The 14,243-nt window shown below is 45.7% G+C and overlaps 1 pseudogene; it reads left to right on the forward strand.

Moving 5' to 3' along the window:
* The first annotated feature begins 635 nt into the window (after positions 1 to 635).
* On the forward strand, positions 636 to 735 carry LOC123283603 (U6 spliceosomal RNA; annotated as a pseudogene).
* The last annotated feature ends 13,508 nt before the right edge of the window (positions 736 to 14,243 follow it).

A 14,243-nucleotide genomic window follows, 5' to 3' on the forward strand; every position in this document is an offset into this window, starting at 1 on the left:
AAGGGCAAGGATGGCTTGATGCTCTTATTTCGTAAACATACACTGTACTCGGTTTAATGAACCCGCCCTGTGGTGAGCGCTATGCTGGGAACTGAGAACCCCTCCCACTTTGAAAACCTCAATCAGTTGTGACTGGCCTGGGTTTGAATCCTGGCCTAGTTCTACGAGCCTGGTAGGAACTTTGCTTAATTCTTACAACTTTGGTCTCCTGTCTGTTGGTGGAGACAATAACACTTGCCTCGGAGGACGGGGCTCTGAGATGGTTGAGAAAATGCGTGGGATGTGCCTCGTATAGTGTCAGGCATGGGGTGGGCCCTCATTAAATGGGAGCCAGTGCCCCCGTTCCAAATATCCACCTCCACCTTCGACTTGGGCCCCCTGTGTCCGAACTCAAAGGGCTCCTTAGCTCTACAGCTGCCACTCCTGGCTTCGCTTCTCAGCCGCCTCAGAACCTGGGAGGAGGCGGAGGGGTTATTTATTAGGGCCCCCTTGGAAACCCACACCAAAAAGAAAAACACCCAGAGGGTGTGGGGACTCTATCTGCTCCTCATCTAGAGGAGAGAATTAACAGAGAAGCTGGAAGAAAAGATTTTTTTTTAAGGACAAGCATAAATGTTTAAAAAACTACGTTATATGCTTGTTTTGGCAGCGCCTATACTAAAATGGGAATGACACATCGAAGATGGCATGGCCCCCAAGGGCAACATGCAGATTTGTGAAGCATTTCACATTTTTGGAATCCAGGAGAACATGGAACAACATCTTTAAATTGCTGAAAGTGGGGGGAAAAAAACCTCTGCAAACATTTTTGAAGAAGATATTCTTCAGAAATGAAGGTTAAACCAAAATGTCTTTAAACAAAAGCTAAGGGAATTAGTCACCAGCAAATTGGCACCACAAGGAACCCCACAGGAAGTTCTTCAGGCTGGAGGAAAGTGACCCCAGATGGAAGCACTGAACTGCGGGAAGGAATGAAGAACACTGAAAAGGGTAAATATTGGGTAATCTGAACTATTTTGAGCAATAACAAATGACTAAATGCTAAAATGCATAATATCGATGGCACCAGGATGAGAAAGGAATAATGGAGCCATAGAACATCTACCGAAATAGACCATATGCTGGAGCAAGTCTTAACAGATTTCAAAGGGCTGAAATCACACAGAGTGTGTTCTCTGACCACAGTGCAATTAAAGAAGAAATTAATAACGGAAAGATGATTGGAGAATCCCCAAATGTTTGGAAATTAAGCAACACACTTCTGAATAACCCATGAGTAAGAGAATAAATCAAAATGGAAATTAGAAAATGATATGATCTGAATGATAATGAAAATAAACATATTGAAACCTGTGAGAAGCAGCTAAAGAAGTGCTTACATGGAAATTTTTGGTTTTAAATGCATGAATTAGAAATTAAGAAAGTTGAGAATCAATGATCTAAGCTTCTGTCTTATGAAACTAAAAGGAATCCCAGTAAATTAAACCTAAAGAAAGTGGAAGGAAGAATGTAATCAAGAGTAGAAATCAATGAGCTAGAGAACAGATGTGCAGTAGAAAAAATTAACAAAACCAACTTAGGTGTTTGAAAACATTAATAAAATTGATAATCCCATCAAGACTGACCAAGGAAAAAACAGAAAAAATAATCCCATTTTTTTCATACCAATATCAGAAATAAAAAGGGGCCATCACTACAGATCCTAATGACATCTTAAATATAATAACAGGATATAATGAACAAGTTTATGTCAATAAAAGAGACAACCTGGATGAAACAGACACTTTTTTTTCTGGTGAGAAAGACTGGCCCTGAGCTAATATCTGTTGCCAATCTTCCTCTTTTTTTCTTTTTTCTCCCCAAAGCCCCAGTACGTAGTTGTATATCCTAATTGTAAGTCCTTCTAGTTCTTCTGTGTAGCGTGCTGCCACAGCATGGCTTGATGAGCAGTGTGTAGGTTCACACCCAGGATCCCAACTGGTGGACCTGGGGCCGCTGAAGCAGAGTGTGAGCTTAACCGCTATGTCACTGGGCCAGCCCCGAGATATATTTTTTAAAAACTACAATTTAGCAAAACAAACACAAGAAGAAATAGTAAATCCAGAGAACCCTATACTGTTAGGAACAATTAAATCTGTAAGTAAACACATTCTCACAAAGAAAACTCCAGATTCAGACAGCTTCCCTGGTAGTTTTCCAAACACTTAAGGAAGAAATAGTACCAATCTTACACACACCGTTATAGAGAACAGAGAAAAAGGAAACACCTCCCAACTCATTTTATAAGGCCAGCAAAACCCTGATATTAAAACTGAATGAAGACATTGCAATAAAAGAAGTTTACAGGCTTATATCTTTCATGAATATAGACGAAAATTTCTAAACAGAGCATTAGGGAATCAAACAAGAGATATATTAAAAGGATAATACTTAATGACCAAATAGAGTTTATTCCAGAAATGCAAGGTTGGTTTAACATTCGAAAATCAATCAACGTAATTTGCCACAGTAACAGAATAAAGGAGGAAAAAACATATGATCATGTCCATTGATGCAGAAAAACATTTGATAAAATTCAACACTTATTCATGATAAAAACTATCCATCAATTAAGAATAAAAAGAAACTTCCTTATCTGATAAAGAGTATATATTAAAAACCCTACTGTTAATGTACATGAAACTATTAAACACTTTCCTCTTGTTGTCCACTATCACCACTTCTGTTCAACATAGTACCAGAAGGCCTAGCCGGTGAAATAGGGCAAGAAAAAGAAAAAGGTATAAAGATTGGAAAGAAAGTAAAGCTGTTTTTTATTTTTAGATGACATAATTATGTACATAGAAAATCCATAAGAATCTACAAACTATTAGAATTGATAAATGAATTTAGCAAGATCATTGGCTAAAATGTCAATACATGGAATTAAGTTTATTTCTATGTACTCGTAACAAATGACTAGAAAATGAAATTAAAAACTATTTACAATAGTATAAAAATATAAAATACAAATAAATCTTTTGAAAGATGTGCAAGACCTGCGCTGAAAACTACAAAACGTTTCCAAGAGAGATTAAAGAAGATCTAAATAAATGGAGAGATATACCACATTCATGGATTGGAAAGTTCAATATTGTTATGACGTCAAATCTCCCAAATTGATCTATAGATTCAATGTAACCAGAAACAGACACCCACATATATGGTCACTTAATTTGTACTTAATTTATAATAAAGGTACTTAAGAAAGACAGTAGAGGAAAGGATGGTCTTGTCAATAAATGATGCTGAATTGGATATCCATGTGGAAAAAAGTAAATTTTGATCCCTACCTCACAGCATGCACAAATATTAATTCAAGATGAACTATATTCTTTTTTTTAAAAATATTTTTTAAAATTTTTTCTTTCTTCTCCCCAAAGTCCCCTGGTACATAGTTGTATATTTTAGTTGTGGGTCCTTCTAGTTGTGGCTTGTGGGATGCCACCTCAGCATGGCTTGATGAGTGGTGCTAGGTCCATGCTTAGGAGCTGAATTGGTGAAACCCTGGGTCACTGAAGCAGAGCACACGAACTTACCCACTCGGCCATGGGGCTAGCCCCTCAAGATGAACTATATTCTTAATGGGAAAGATAAAACAATAAAGCTTCCAGAAGAAAACAGAAAATATCTTCATGACTTTCAGATAAGCAAAGATTTCTTAGACAGAACATAAAAGCCATTAATCACAAAATAACAGATTGATAAATTGGACTTCATCAAAATTAAGAACTTCTGTTCATTAAGGGAAACCAATAAGTGAGTGAAAATGTAAGCTGCAGTCTGGGAGAAGATGTTTATGTTACATATATTCAATAAAGGACTCATATCTAGAACATATAAAGAACCTTTACAGATCAATAAGAAAAGACAAGCAACTTGGTTAAAAATGGGCAAAAGACTTGAAGGGGCACCTCACAAAAAAGGATATCCAAATGACCAGAAAGTATAATAAAAGGAGTTCAGCATCATTAGACATCAAAAAAAAAATTCAACTTAACACCGCAATGAGATACAACTGAATGAGGTTAAGAAAGTGCTCAGTGTCGTACAGCCAACTAGAATGGCTAAAACGAAGATGACCAATGATAGCAGTGTTGGTAAGGCCGTAGAGTAAATGCGGCTCTCATACGCACTGTAAATCGACACAACCACCTTCGCCTACAATATGAACCAGCAATTCCACTCCTAAATATACACCCAGCAGAAACGGGTGTGTCCACCAAAGACACGGACAAGGAAGCACATGGCAGCTCTGTGATAAATAAATTGTAGTTTATTCATACAGTGGAATAACACACACCAATTAAAAGTAATGAACTTCGGATACACCCAGTGATATGGATGAATCTCACAGACATCATATGGAATAAAAGAAGGCTGATATAGAAGAGTACATTCTACATAATTCTATTTATATGAAGTTTGAGAAAAAGCAAAATTGTGACAGGAGTCAGAATAGTGGTTGCCTCTAGGGGGCTGGGCACTGACAGGGAAGAGCCATGGGGAACTTTCTGGATACTGGAAATGTTCTGTATCGGGGTGGAGATTACGTGTGTGCATATAAATGTAAATATTCTTTAAGCTGTACACTTAAGATTTACGCACTTCACTATGTGTATGTTAAAGCTCACTTACAAAAACAGCAACGAACTAAGACCCAAGTGTAGAAATCACCTTTTTAAGAAATTATTGTGGTTGAAACAAACTTCTCCTATGGGTCTGATGGAGTATTTTATTAGCAATCCTGCTGATATTCTTGTAGGACAACAGCTCTGTTCTGGCCCCTGAATGTGCCCAGCGTAGGTCACAGGGCAAGAAGTCTTGAAACACAGCTAGTCTCAGTGTTGGTCTTGTGGTCCTCCTGGACCATGAGAGCGCGGAAGGCTCGTGAGGAGCTGCCACAAGACCAGTTCTCACTCTCCCCCTCTTCACCAAGGAGGCTGTCACGAGACAGTTGGTGAAGCAATTGGATATCCAGTTTCTCCCCACCTCCCTCCCGGGTTCTGATGAGGTCTGAGACTTCTCGCCTCACCGCTCAGGGTATGGCTGCGGCTATGACCCTACTTGGCCGTAGCCTAGAACGGGCCTCAGCAGCAGGGCGTCTGGTCACTTGTGTTGCAGTCCCCTGGCTCCTTTGGTTGTCGCTGGCACATGAGGCTGTCCATGTAAGGAACAAAGGGGACCATGGTTTTTCCCTGCTGGTTCTGCTGGGCCTCGGCCTTGCCTTGCCTTGTGCTTGCCAGTTCTTATGCATAGAAAGTGGGTCATTCGTCTTCCAGAAGAAAAGAAGGGGCTAAGAAGGAGAACTGGTATTTGCTGCAGGCTGACTGTGTGCTGGGAATTATACACACAACTAGATTTCCCCACTGCAGCACGGCCTTCTGGGCCTGTGGACCGAGAGCGCTTCCTCTCCGTATTTAGTACTTTGTTGGCATCGTTATCATCTCTGCCTGTCTTTTGGGTCACGCCTTGTCATCCAGCAGAGACTACATGGGCAGAACACCCAAGTCAAGGCCTTAGGAATTAGCCCCTCTGGCTCTGCAGGACACTGGCCAATTCTGACAGTGATCGTTGTCCCTGAGAAGCTGCCTCTCCATGGATGGAGGGAGGTGCAGGGACGAGCTGAGTGCACAGGAGGGTGTCTGGAGTCTTGTTACCAAAACCAACAAGACTGTAGTTTCTACTGGATGCTGATGGGGAAGAAGATGGGAGCCGGGGACTAGGTACCGGGTACCATGCTAGGAGCTTTCCTGAGTAGCATCATGGTTCCCATGTCAGTCTCAGAGAGGTTTAGCAACATGTCCACATCACACAGCTTGTCAGTGGCGGAGCCAGGACTCAAATCCAGGCCATCTGGCTCCACAGTCTGAGCTCTTCACCAGTGCACTTTGGCTGTCGTTAGGGTCAGTTGCCAAGGAAATCGTGGCCCTGTCCTGCTTCTGGCTGGCCACAGTCAACTCTGGCTCAGGAGGCAGCCCATAGACCCACTGAGTCAGGCCAGCACTGCCAGGCCTCTGAGGGCACCAGCCAACAGGGCAGGCCGGCCTCTGTCCACCTTTAATAAAACTGGCTCAAGGACCCTGAGGACGACAGCGAGTGCCCGTGGGGTCCTGGCCTGACGAAGCCTTTCTCTGGACCCTGTGTGTCACCAGCCACCGTTAAAGCACCAGGCATACCTCGCCCCTCCTGTCTTCCTCCTCTGCTGGAGAGACCGCGTCTTCCTCTTTCCTCAGTGCCCCGTACAGTGACGCTACCTCCCACTCCCAATTGGTTGACAAGCAGAATTGTGGATGCTGTGACATGACTAAGAGCAGGGCAGCAGTGTGCATACCTCGAGGCCAGAGATGAAATAAAATGGCGGTGGCCATCACTGCTGCTGCTGCAAGACAACACTCATGGTGTTCCTTTCCTTGAGGCCCGGGGCTGGCCACCGGCCGCGGGAGGGGGTGGCCGGTGGGGCTCCAGCCAGTGCCTGCGTCCTGCTGCTTAGCAATGCCCACCTGCTCTGGGCACAGGGGTTTGACTTCTCATCAAATTACAACAGGATCGTGTGAGCTGTGGCTGGTAGTGAGTCAGCGTTTAGGCTGCAGATGCCTCCTCAGAACGGTCTGGAACAATTGACTCTGGCAGGAGGGCAGAGAAGCCAAAATGTGGAAGTTACTCCATTATCCCTCTACTGAGAAAAAAATAGGAGAAAGTGGCCTAGGGCTTTTTCTATGAGACAAAGTTTTTATGGTGTTCATTTTCACACGATTTATTTTTTTATTAATCAATTTTTTATTGGGGCAAAATGTACATAACACAAAATTTACCCTTTTCACCGTGTTTAAGTATATAATTCAACGGCATTAAGAACATTCACATTGTGTGCAACCATCCACACCAGCCATCTCCAGATCTCTTTTCATCTTCCCAAACCGAAGCCCAGCTACGTGGACTGCAGTGGGGGAGTGGGTGGGGAAGGAAGTGGAGGCCGGCTTTCCAGAAGCGTCTCAGGAAACCCAAAGGGGGACTGGCCAAAGCCCCAAGGGAAACCCCTGATCCTTTCAAGCCTCGAGACAAGAAGACATCTTCACTTCAACCACCCTGGCAGGGCCTCGGTTCCAAGGAACAGCCTCGGACTTGAACCAGCAGAGCAAACAGGCAATAGCGAGGGGGCGAGGCTCTCTGGTCTAGCTGCTCCTGTGATCAGAGGTGAGCGCAGAAGACCCCGAGCACACCGGCTGGCAGCCCCTCCGTGCCGGGATCTGGCACAGAGGCGAGCCTGGTAATCGTCCAGGGAGTGGGCGTCGGGCTCCCCGCTCCTAATAACCACCTTCTCTGGATGAGTTACCTGCACGCAATTAATTACGCAATTATCTAGGCTGGGTTGAGAAGAGCAACCATCATGTTGTCAAGATAGGCCGTGGGATGAGAGCGTTTGCACCCTGCAGAGTGGAAAACATTCCTTCCAATTTCTAAATCCTATTGTGGCCGGCCGCAGTTCAAGCAACATCTAGCAGTTTGGGGTTGGCCCCTTAGGCATGTATTTACCATTTTTACAACCTAAGTTGTAGTTACGGAGCTATCCGTCCCACAAGCACTTTCAGCATGGAATTTGAAGGGGACATGGTGGTCCTGGTTCAGGTCGGGGGTCAGAGGTGGAGGGCGGGGCGGAGGGAGGAAGCGGATACGATTCCTGGTCTTTGCCAACCCCGACCTGCAGAACGCAGACTTGACTTCGGAGAGGACGATGGTTGAGTGCGCAAAGAATCCTGGGGAGGGAGACCCACGCTTCAGGCCTGGTTTGGGGCAGATTTACGTTTGGGTTTCCACAACGGGGTCTTCCACCTTTTCATGGACTCTTTCTGGAGAGGCTCACGTTGCAGTGTGGGAGGACCGAGGAGGATGAGGGGGGTGGACTTAGGTTAGACCTCAGAAAGAACTTCTCACACCACGAGATTCTAGAACAGCTGAATCCTTGAGAGATCAAGAAGCCCCCTAGAAACTCTTTGCCCTTCTTCAATTCCCAGAGCCAGTTGCTCACACCACCTGCCACACTGATATTACGGGTCACCAAATGGCTTGATGGTCCTGTGTCTGTGAGCATTACGTCCATTCCTGTCTGTATGCCGTGTGCATGAGTCAGCTTGGGCTGCAATGACAAAATACCAATGACTGGGGGGTTGAAACAACATCTATTTCTCACAGTTCTGGAGGCTGGAATGTCCAAGATCAAGGTGCTGGAAAATTCAGATCCTGATGAGGACTCTTCCAGCCACGTTGTCACTGTGTCCCCACAGAGTGGCGAGAGCTCGCTCTCTGGCATCTCTTCCTCTTTTATAAGGACACTGACACTCTCAGATCAGGGCCCCACCCTTAGGACCTTATCTAACGTTAATTCCTTCTGGAAAGGCCTCATCTCCAAAAACAGGCACAGTGGCGGTCAGAGCCTCAACATACGGATTTGGGGGGCATGCAGTTCAGTCCACAGCACAGAGTTCTTATGTTTTCCATCCAATAAACATTTCCTGACAGCTATTCTGTGCCAGACACTGTGCTGGGGGAAAGCCTGAGATGACAAAGATGAGCCCCTGCCCTCTGGGTTCTCCCTGTCTGCCAGGGGATGGACGTGTGAACGGACATTTAAAGTACAATTCAGCAAGCGAGTACCACGGAAAGATTCCGAATGGACAACAGAGAAGGGAAGAACCGATCATCTCCGGGAAGTTAAAGGAGATGCCTCAGAGCCACTGGCATGTCTTTTTTAGAGTTTTAAAAAAATTATGGTAAAGCATACATAGCATAATATTTACCATTTTAACCATTCGTAAGTGTATAGTTCAGTGAAACTAAATGCATTTACAATGCTGTTGTATCTATACTTTCTATACACAAAACTTTTCATCCTCCCCGACAGAAACTCTGCCCAGTGAACACTAAGTCCCTGTAACGCCCCCTCCCAGCCCCGGAAACCTCTGTCCTACTTTGGGCCTCTATGAATTTGCCTATTCTAGCTACCTCTTATAAGTAGAATCATATAATATTTTGCCCTTCTGTGTCTGGCTTACTTCATTAAGCATAATGTTTTTGAGGTCCCTCTATGTTGTAGCATCGAAATCTCAATCTTTAGTCTGGATGAGTAATAGTCCACTGTATGGATAGCCCACATTTCGTTTATCCATCCGTCTGTTGATGGACACTTGGGTGGTTTCCACCGTTTGGCTATTGTGAACGACGCTGCTCTGAACACGTGTGCACAAATATCTGCTCAAGTCCCTGCTTTCAGTTCTTTAGGACGTGTTCCTAGAGCAGTCGGCATTTTATGCTGGGTCGGAGGGGTTCACCAGGCAGAGAAGGTGGAAAGGGTATTATTCCAGGTGGAGGGATCTGTGTGTGCAAAGGCTCAGAGGCCTGCACGTCCGAGCCAATGAGTTCTGTGTAGAGTGGGTGGGGGGCGTGGCAGGAAGTAAGGTTGGGGCCCAAACGTGAAGGGTTCTGTAGCCACAGCAGGAGGTTGGTGTGGGAGCCCCGAAGGATTCGAGAGCAGGAGGAGCTCCATACTATCTGGGTTTTGGAAAGATAGCCTGGCAGCCGTGGGGAAGATCTGGTAGACGGAGGAGGAGCCTCAGCTGAGATAACTCACCTGTGGGAGGGGGTGAAATGACATGAATGAATGAGGGAATGAATGAACTAAGGAGAGTAGATGGAAGGAATGGGACCAGGTGGTCGAGCATCTTGCAAATGAAGCAGAGGGGTTGGGACCGAGTGTGCTTTACTCCAAAGGAGCAAATTACCAGGCAGAAGCAGGACCTGGAGGTGAGGGCAGCTGGAGGGAGAGGATTCAGGATGACTCCTCGACTGGCTCCAATGAGGAAGAAACCTGCGTTTATTTCATGTGGCACCAAATACACCACCCGGAAGACGGCTCATAAAATCACAGCACCGGACTCTGAGTGCCCGCAGAAAATCAACAGGGAACAAGCCAGAGCGACATTTCTCTGCAGGGAGACCAAGTCCAGGAGGTTTTAATGATTCAAAGTAATTCCCTCAGTCTGACTTGTACCATTGACCCCTTCCCATACATAATTTCAAGCATAATTATAATATCATTGCTTAGTTAAATGACGCCGATTGATGCAGAAGCTGCCACAAATATTAATACAGCAGCTGTGTTAAAAATGGATCACTCACCACCACGTGCCGAAGCCTTCTAATGCTCCATAAGGTTGAGTAATTAAGTCGTGGCCCCTGAACTTGCCGTGGACACCGCGGATCAGTCTCCGAAAGGCAGGCAGCTGCACTGCAGCTCTGTGCTGCTTGCTGTCACCTAGGGTGCTTGAGCTCATTGAACCGGTCGCGTTGAGGTGGGTAGTTCTCTGTGCTCTGTGCTTCCTTCTGGCTGTGATTCCCGGGGGAACAGGTGCCCCAGAGGGGGCTGCTCTCCTCCAGGCTGAGATGGAGGCGGGGTGTGAGGCAGGTGCACCCGCACTCAAGAGTGGCTTAGTTTTGAAAAACATGAGAAAATAGCAGTATTAATTCACTATCTATGCTCTCCAAGAAATATATAAACCGAGAGATATATTATTGAGTGGGAATTCAAAAAATATAGACATACTCATATATGTACAAACACACACACACACGAGGTCAGTTTCCTGCTGTAACAAATTACCACAGACTTGCTGGCTTAAAAGAACAGGTCTCTACTCTCTCAGTCTGGAGGCCAGGGCTCAGAAACCAGGCTGCAGGCGAGGTCGGTTCCCTCGGGACGCTGTGAGGGAGGAGCCCTCCCACACCTCTCTCCTGGCTTCTGGAGGCTGTGGGCAATCTTTGGTGATCCCCGGCTTGTGGATTTGTCACTCCCGTTTTCTGCCTCCATTTTTGCATGGCCTTTCCATCTGGGTCTGTGTGGCAAATCTCTCTCTTCTTTCTTTTGTAAAGACACCCTTCCCTGGATTTAGGGCCCCCTCTAAATCCATGATGATCTGATTCTGAGATCCTCAAACCAATCGTGTCTGCAAAGACCTTGTTTGCAAATAAGGCTACGTTCCCGGGTACCTGGGGTGAGGACTTGGACATATCTTTTGGGGGGATACTATTCAATTGTCTATACATAGAGTAATTGTCCCTTCTAACTTAAGCTTTATTTCATTCACCAAATAGAGTTGGGGGGTGCAGTTGTCCTTCGGGCCACTACACACTCCTCAGCCTTCCCACAGTGCTCCCCTAGACTGAGGAGCTGGTGCACAGGTATCCTGCTCATGTCCCTCCCCCTCCCCGTCCTGCCTGGCCTCTCGTTCCTGGCTCTGCTCACCTGGCCTGTGAGCGGCCCAGAGCCCTGCCTAGAACCAGGCGAGCAGGTCTGGAACCTCAGGTCAGGCAGCTTGGGAGCAGGTGGGGTCTGTGCTTACATACTTGAAACCCAAGCTGTGTAAGGAGGTCTATGCCCTGTGCGCTGGGAGTCCAGGAGGAGCCCCAACTCTGGGAGACACGTTTGGGCTGAGGCTTGAAGGATGAAGTGAGACGAGTCCGTTTTCTGTAAGTCATGAACACAAGCTAGAGGCAGGTGTTGTAAAAGAGTCCCAAGGTGAATCTTTTGGTAAATGAAAAGTTCCTTTTGTTAAGAAAATAGTTGCCTTCTATTTTGGTCCCTATCTCCCCACCCGAGGGAGCAAGGATTTCGTCTTCCTTATCTTTATATCTCTCCCAGGGTCCTCACACCCATCTTACTAAACGCTGTTGAGCTGATTTAGAAAGATAAGTCACTTAGCAGAAAATATTAAGGGATCATTGTTAATACGGTTATGTGTAACAGGTAGGATGGTGGTGTTTTAAAAAGTCTTCATCATTAGAAATGTATATTTAAAAAGTACTTAAAATATTTAAATATGAAGAGACACTGTGTCTGGGATTTGCTTTAAAATACTCCTGCACTCTGTCCTCAGGACGGTGGAGCATAACTCCCACTCCCTGAGGGTGGGCTGTGCCTAGTGACCTGCGAAGAGGACAGGATGGACGGGGCAGCTACAGTGAGAAGCCTGACAACCACCCCTCAGCCAGGTGACCAAGGTCAACACCACAGGGATCCGTCCTGGTGACAGCACCTGCCCTGCTGGGATGGGACGAGAAGGGCTCCTCCCCTCGGTGGTCCTCCTCCCAGACCCATGGTCCCAGTCTAGTCATGAGAGAATCAGCAGACAGATCCCAGCTGAGGGGCTTCCTACAAGACACCTGCTCGGTCCTCCTGGAAACGGTTAAGGTCATTGAAACAAGGGGGTCTGAGAAACTGTCCCTGCCCAGAGGAGCTAAGACGACACGACGACCAAATGTACTGTGGGCTCCTGGACGGGGCCCTGAGACAGAGAACGGACATTAGGTACAAACCAAGGAGACCAAAACATGGATTTTAGTTAACAATAATGTATCAATACGGGCTCATTAATTGTAACAAATGTACCATGCCAATGTAAAAAATTAATAATAGAGAAGCTGGGGGCCGGCTATATGGGAACTCTGTACTATCTTCAGTTTTTCTGTAAATCTCAAACTGTTCTAAGAAATAAAGTTTATTTAAAAAAATAGTCCTGCAAAATAAAAGGAGTTGAGGGAGGAGAGAGAGGAAAGAAGACTGGCGGAGAGGCGACAATTGTTGAAGGTGGGTGATGGGTAAGAGAGGTTTTTATACTCTTCTCTATACTTTAAAGCATTTTTTAAAATTCTATAATAACAAGTTTTTAAAAAATGTAAAAGTCACAGATGCAGGATCTTAGGGGGGAAAGCTATTCATGCAGAGAGTTGTGGATACGCGCTGGTATATAAAGAGCACAGGACAGGCGGTCCCACCGTCAGTTCTGTAGTGATGGGAGCAGAGGACCAGCCAGGGGATGAGACGGGCATCCTTGTGGGATAAGATAGATGGCCCTGAGCTGGCCTTGCAGAGGGGCTGAGGATGGAGATTGTGAGTGTGTGCGCGCACACGCGTGTGTGTTGGGGACCATTACAGAGGCGTTCCTGGCACCTCATAGGTCTTCAACAAAGTGATTATTAAGAATCTTGGTGATTGTCACCATGTTCCCACAGGCCATATTATAAAAATTCTACTTTTATAGTTTTATTTCTTTAGTAACCGCTCCACCACGATAGAACTAATAGCAGCCGTTCTATTTCTTCCTTAAGAATTCCAAAGTCATTCGAGTCACTTTCCGTCTCATTCCACTTCCAGGATGGAGATGAGCAGCCTCTCGAAGCCTATCTCTGGCATGCATGATGCTGGGAAACGTGGCTAGAGATGAGGAATTGCTGCTGGCACTCAGACATCACCCGGGTAAGCAGAGCATAGCCAGGGAGGGAGACACATTACGCAAACTGTCCTGAATATGGATCTGAATTGGCCCTGGGGGGACAGTCCAGGAAGTGGTCCCAGAGCAAGCAGACGTGCCCTGTCACAGCTGGTGTCCCTGACTGAGTGAGCATGGGTCCTGCTTGTTAAGCCATGTCGCTGAGACCACTCAAGACTATTCTTTTACAAACTCTTCTGGAGTTTCGCTGCCTCCTCCGCTTGTCCACACTAGTTCCTAATAAAATGTGTGTTGATTGAATAAAGAATGTCCTCTTCAACTGTATTTGTGATGAGAGCACTGTTTCTCGGGAACCTGCTGTGTAGCAGTTCTTGTGCTGTGTGTTTACGTAATCACCCCCTTTCGTCCTCACAATGGCCCCTGGGCGTACATGTAATTATTTTCATTTCGTAGTAGAGAAAAACAAGTCTCTGAGACATTAAGCAATGTGCCTAAGGCCACACAGCTCATAAGTCGCTGGATCTAAATTTGAACCTGCAAAACCCACAGTTTTTGAATGTTAAGTTGAATAGCTCATCAAATCATCATTTCTTCAAAATGCAAATTGATTTTGTAAAATGTTAGTGGTAGAACCCACAGGGCAGGTCCCCTGGCATTCACTGTAAAATTCTTTCAACTTTGCTGTATGTTTGAAATTCTTCATAGTAAAATATTAGGAGAGAAAAAATGCACCGTGGTTTTCAGGTGTTTTTTCACGTGAACAAACTTGAGACCCTTGATGGGACTTAGAAGAGTGGCTGACCTCTTTGGTTTCTAGGTGGTGGGGTGGGGCTGCCACCCTTAACACTGGTCCCTCCAGGACGCCAGGTGACCCAGGAGCTCCTGCCACAGGCTGCGGCGCTCCTCCGAACATTAGAGTGG

Source organism: Equus asinus, chromosome 4 (genome assembly GCF_041296235.1).
Source record: "Equus asinus isolate D_3611 breed Donkey chromosome 4, EquAss-T2T_v2, whole genome shotgun sequence".
In the NCBI taxonomy this organism is placed as follows: domain Eukaryota; kingdom Metazoa; phylum Chordata; class Mammalia; order Perissodactyla; family Equidae; genus Equus; species Equus asinus.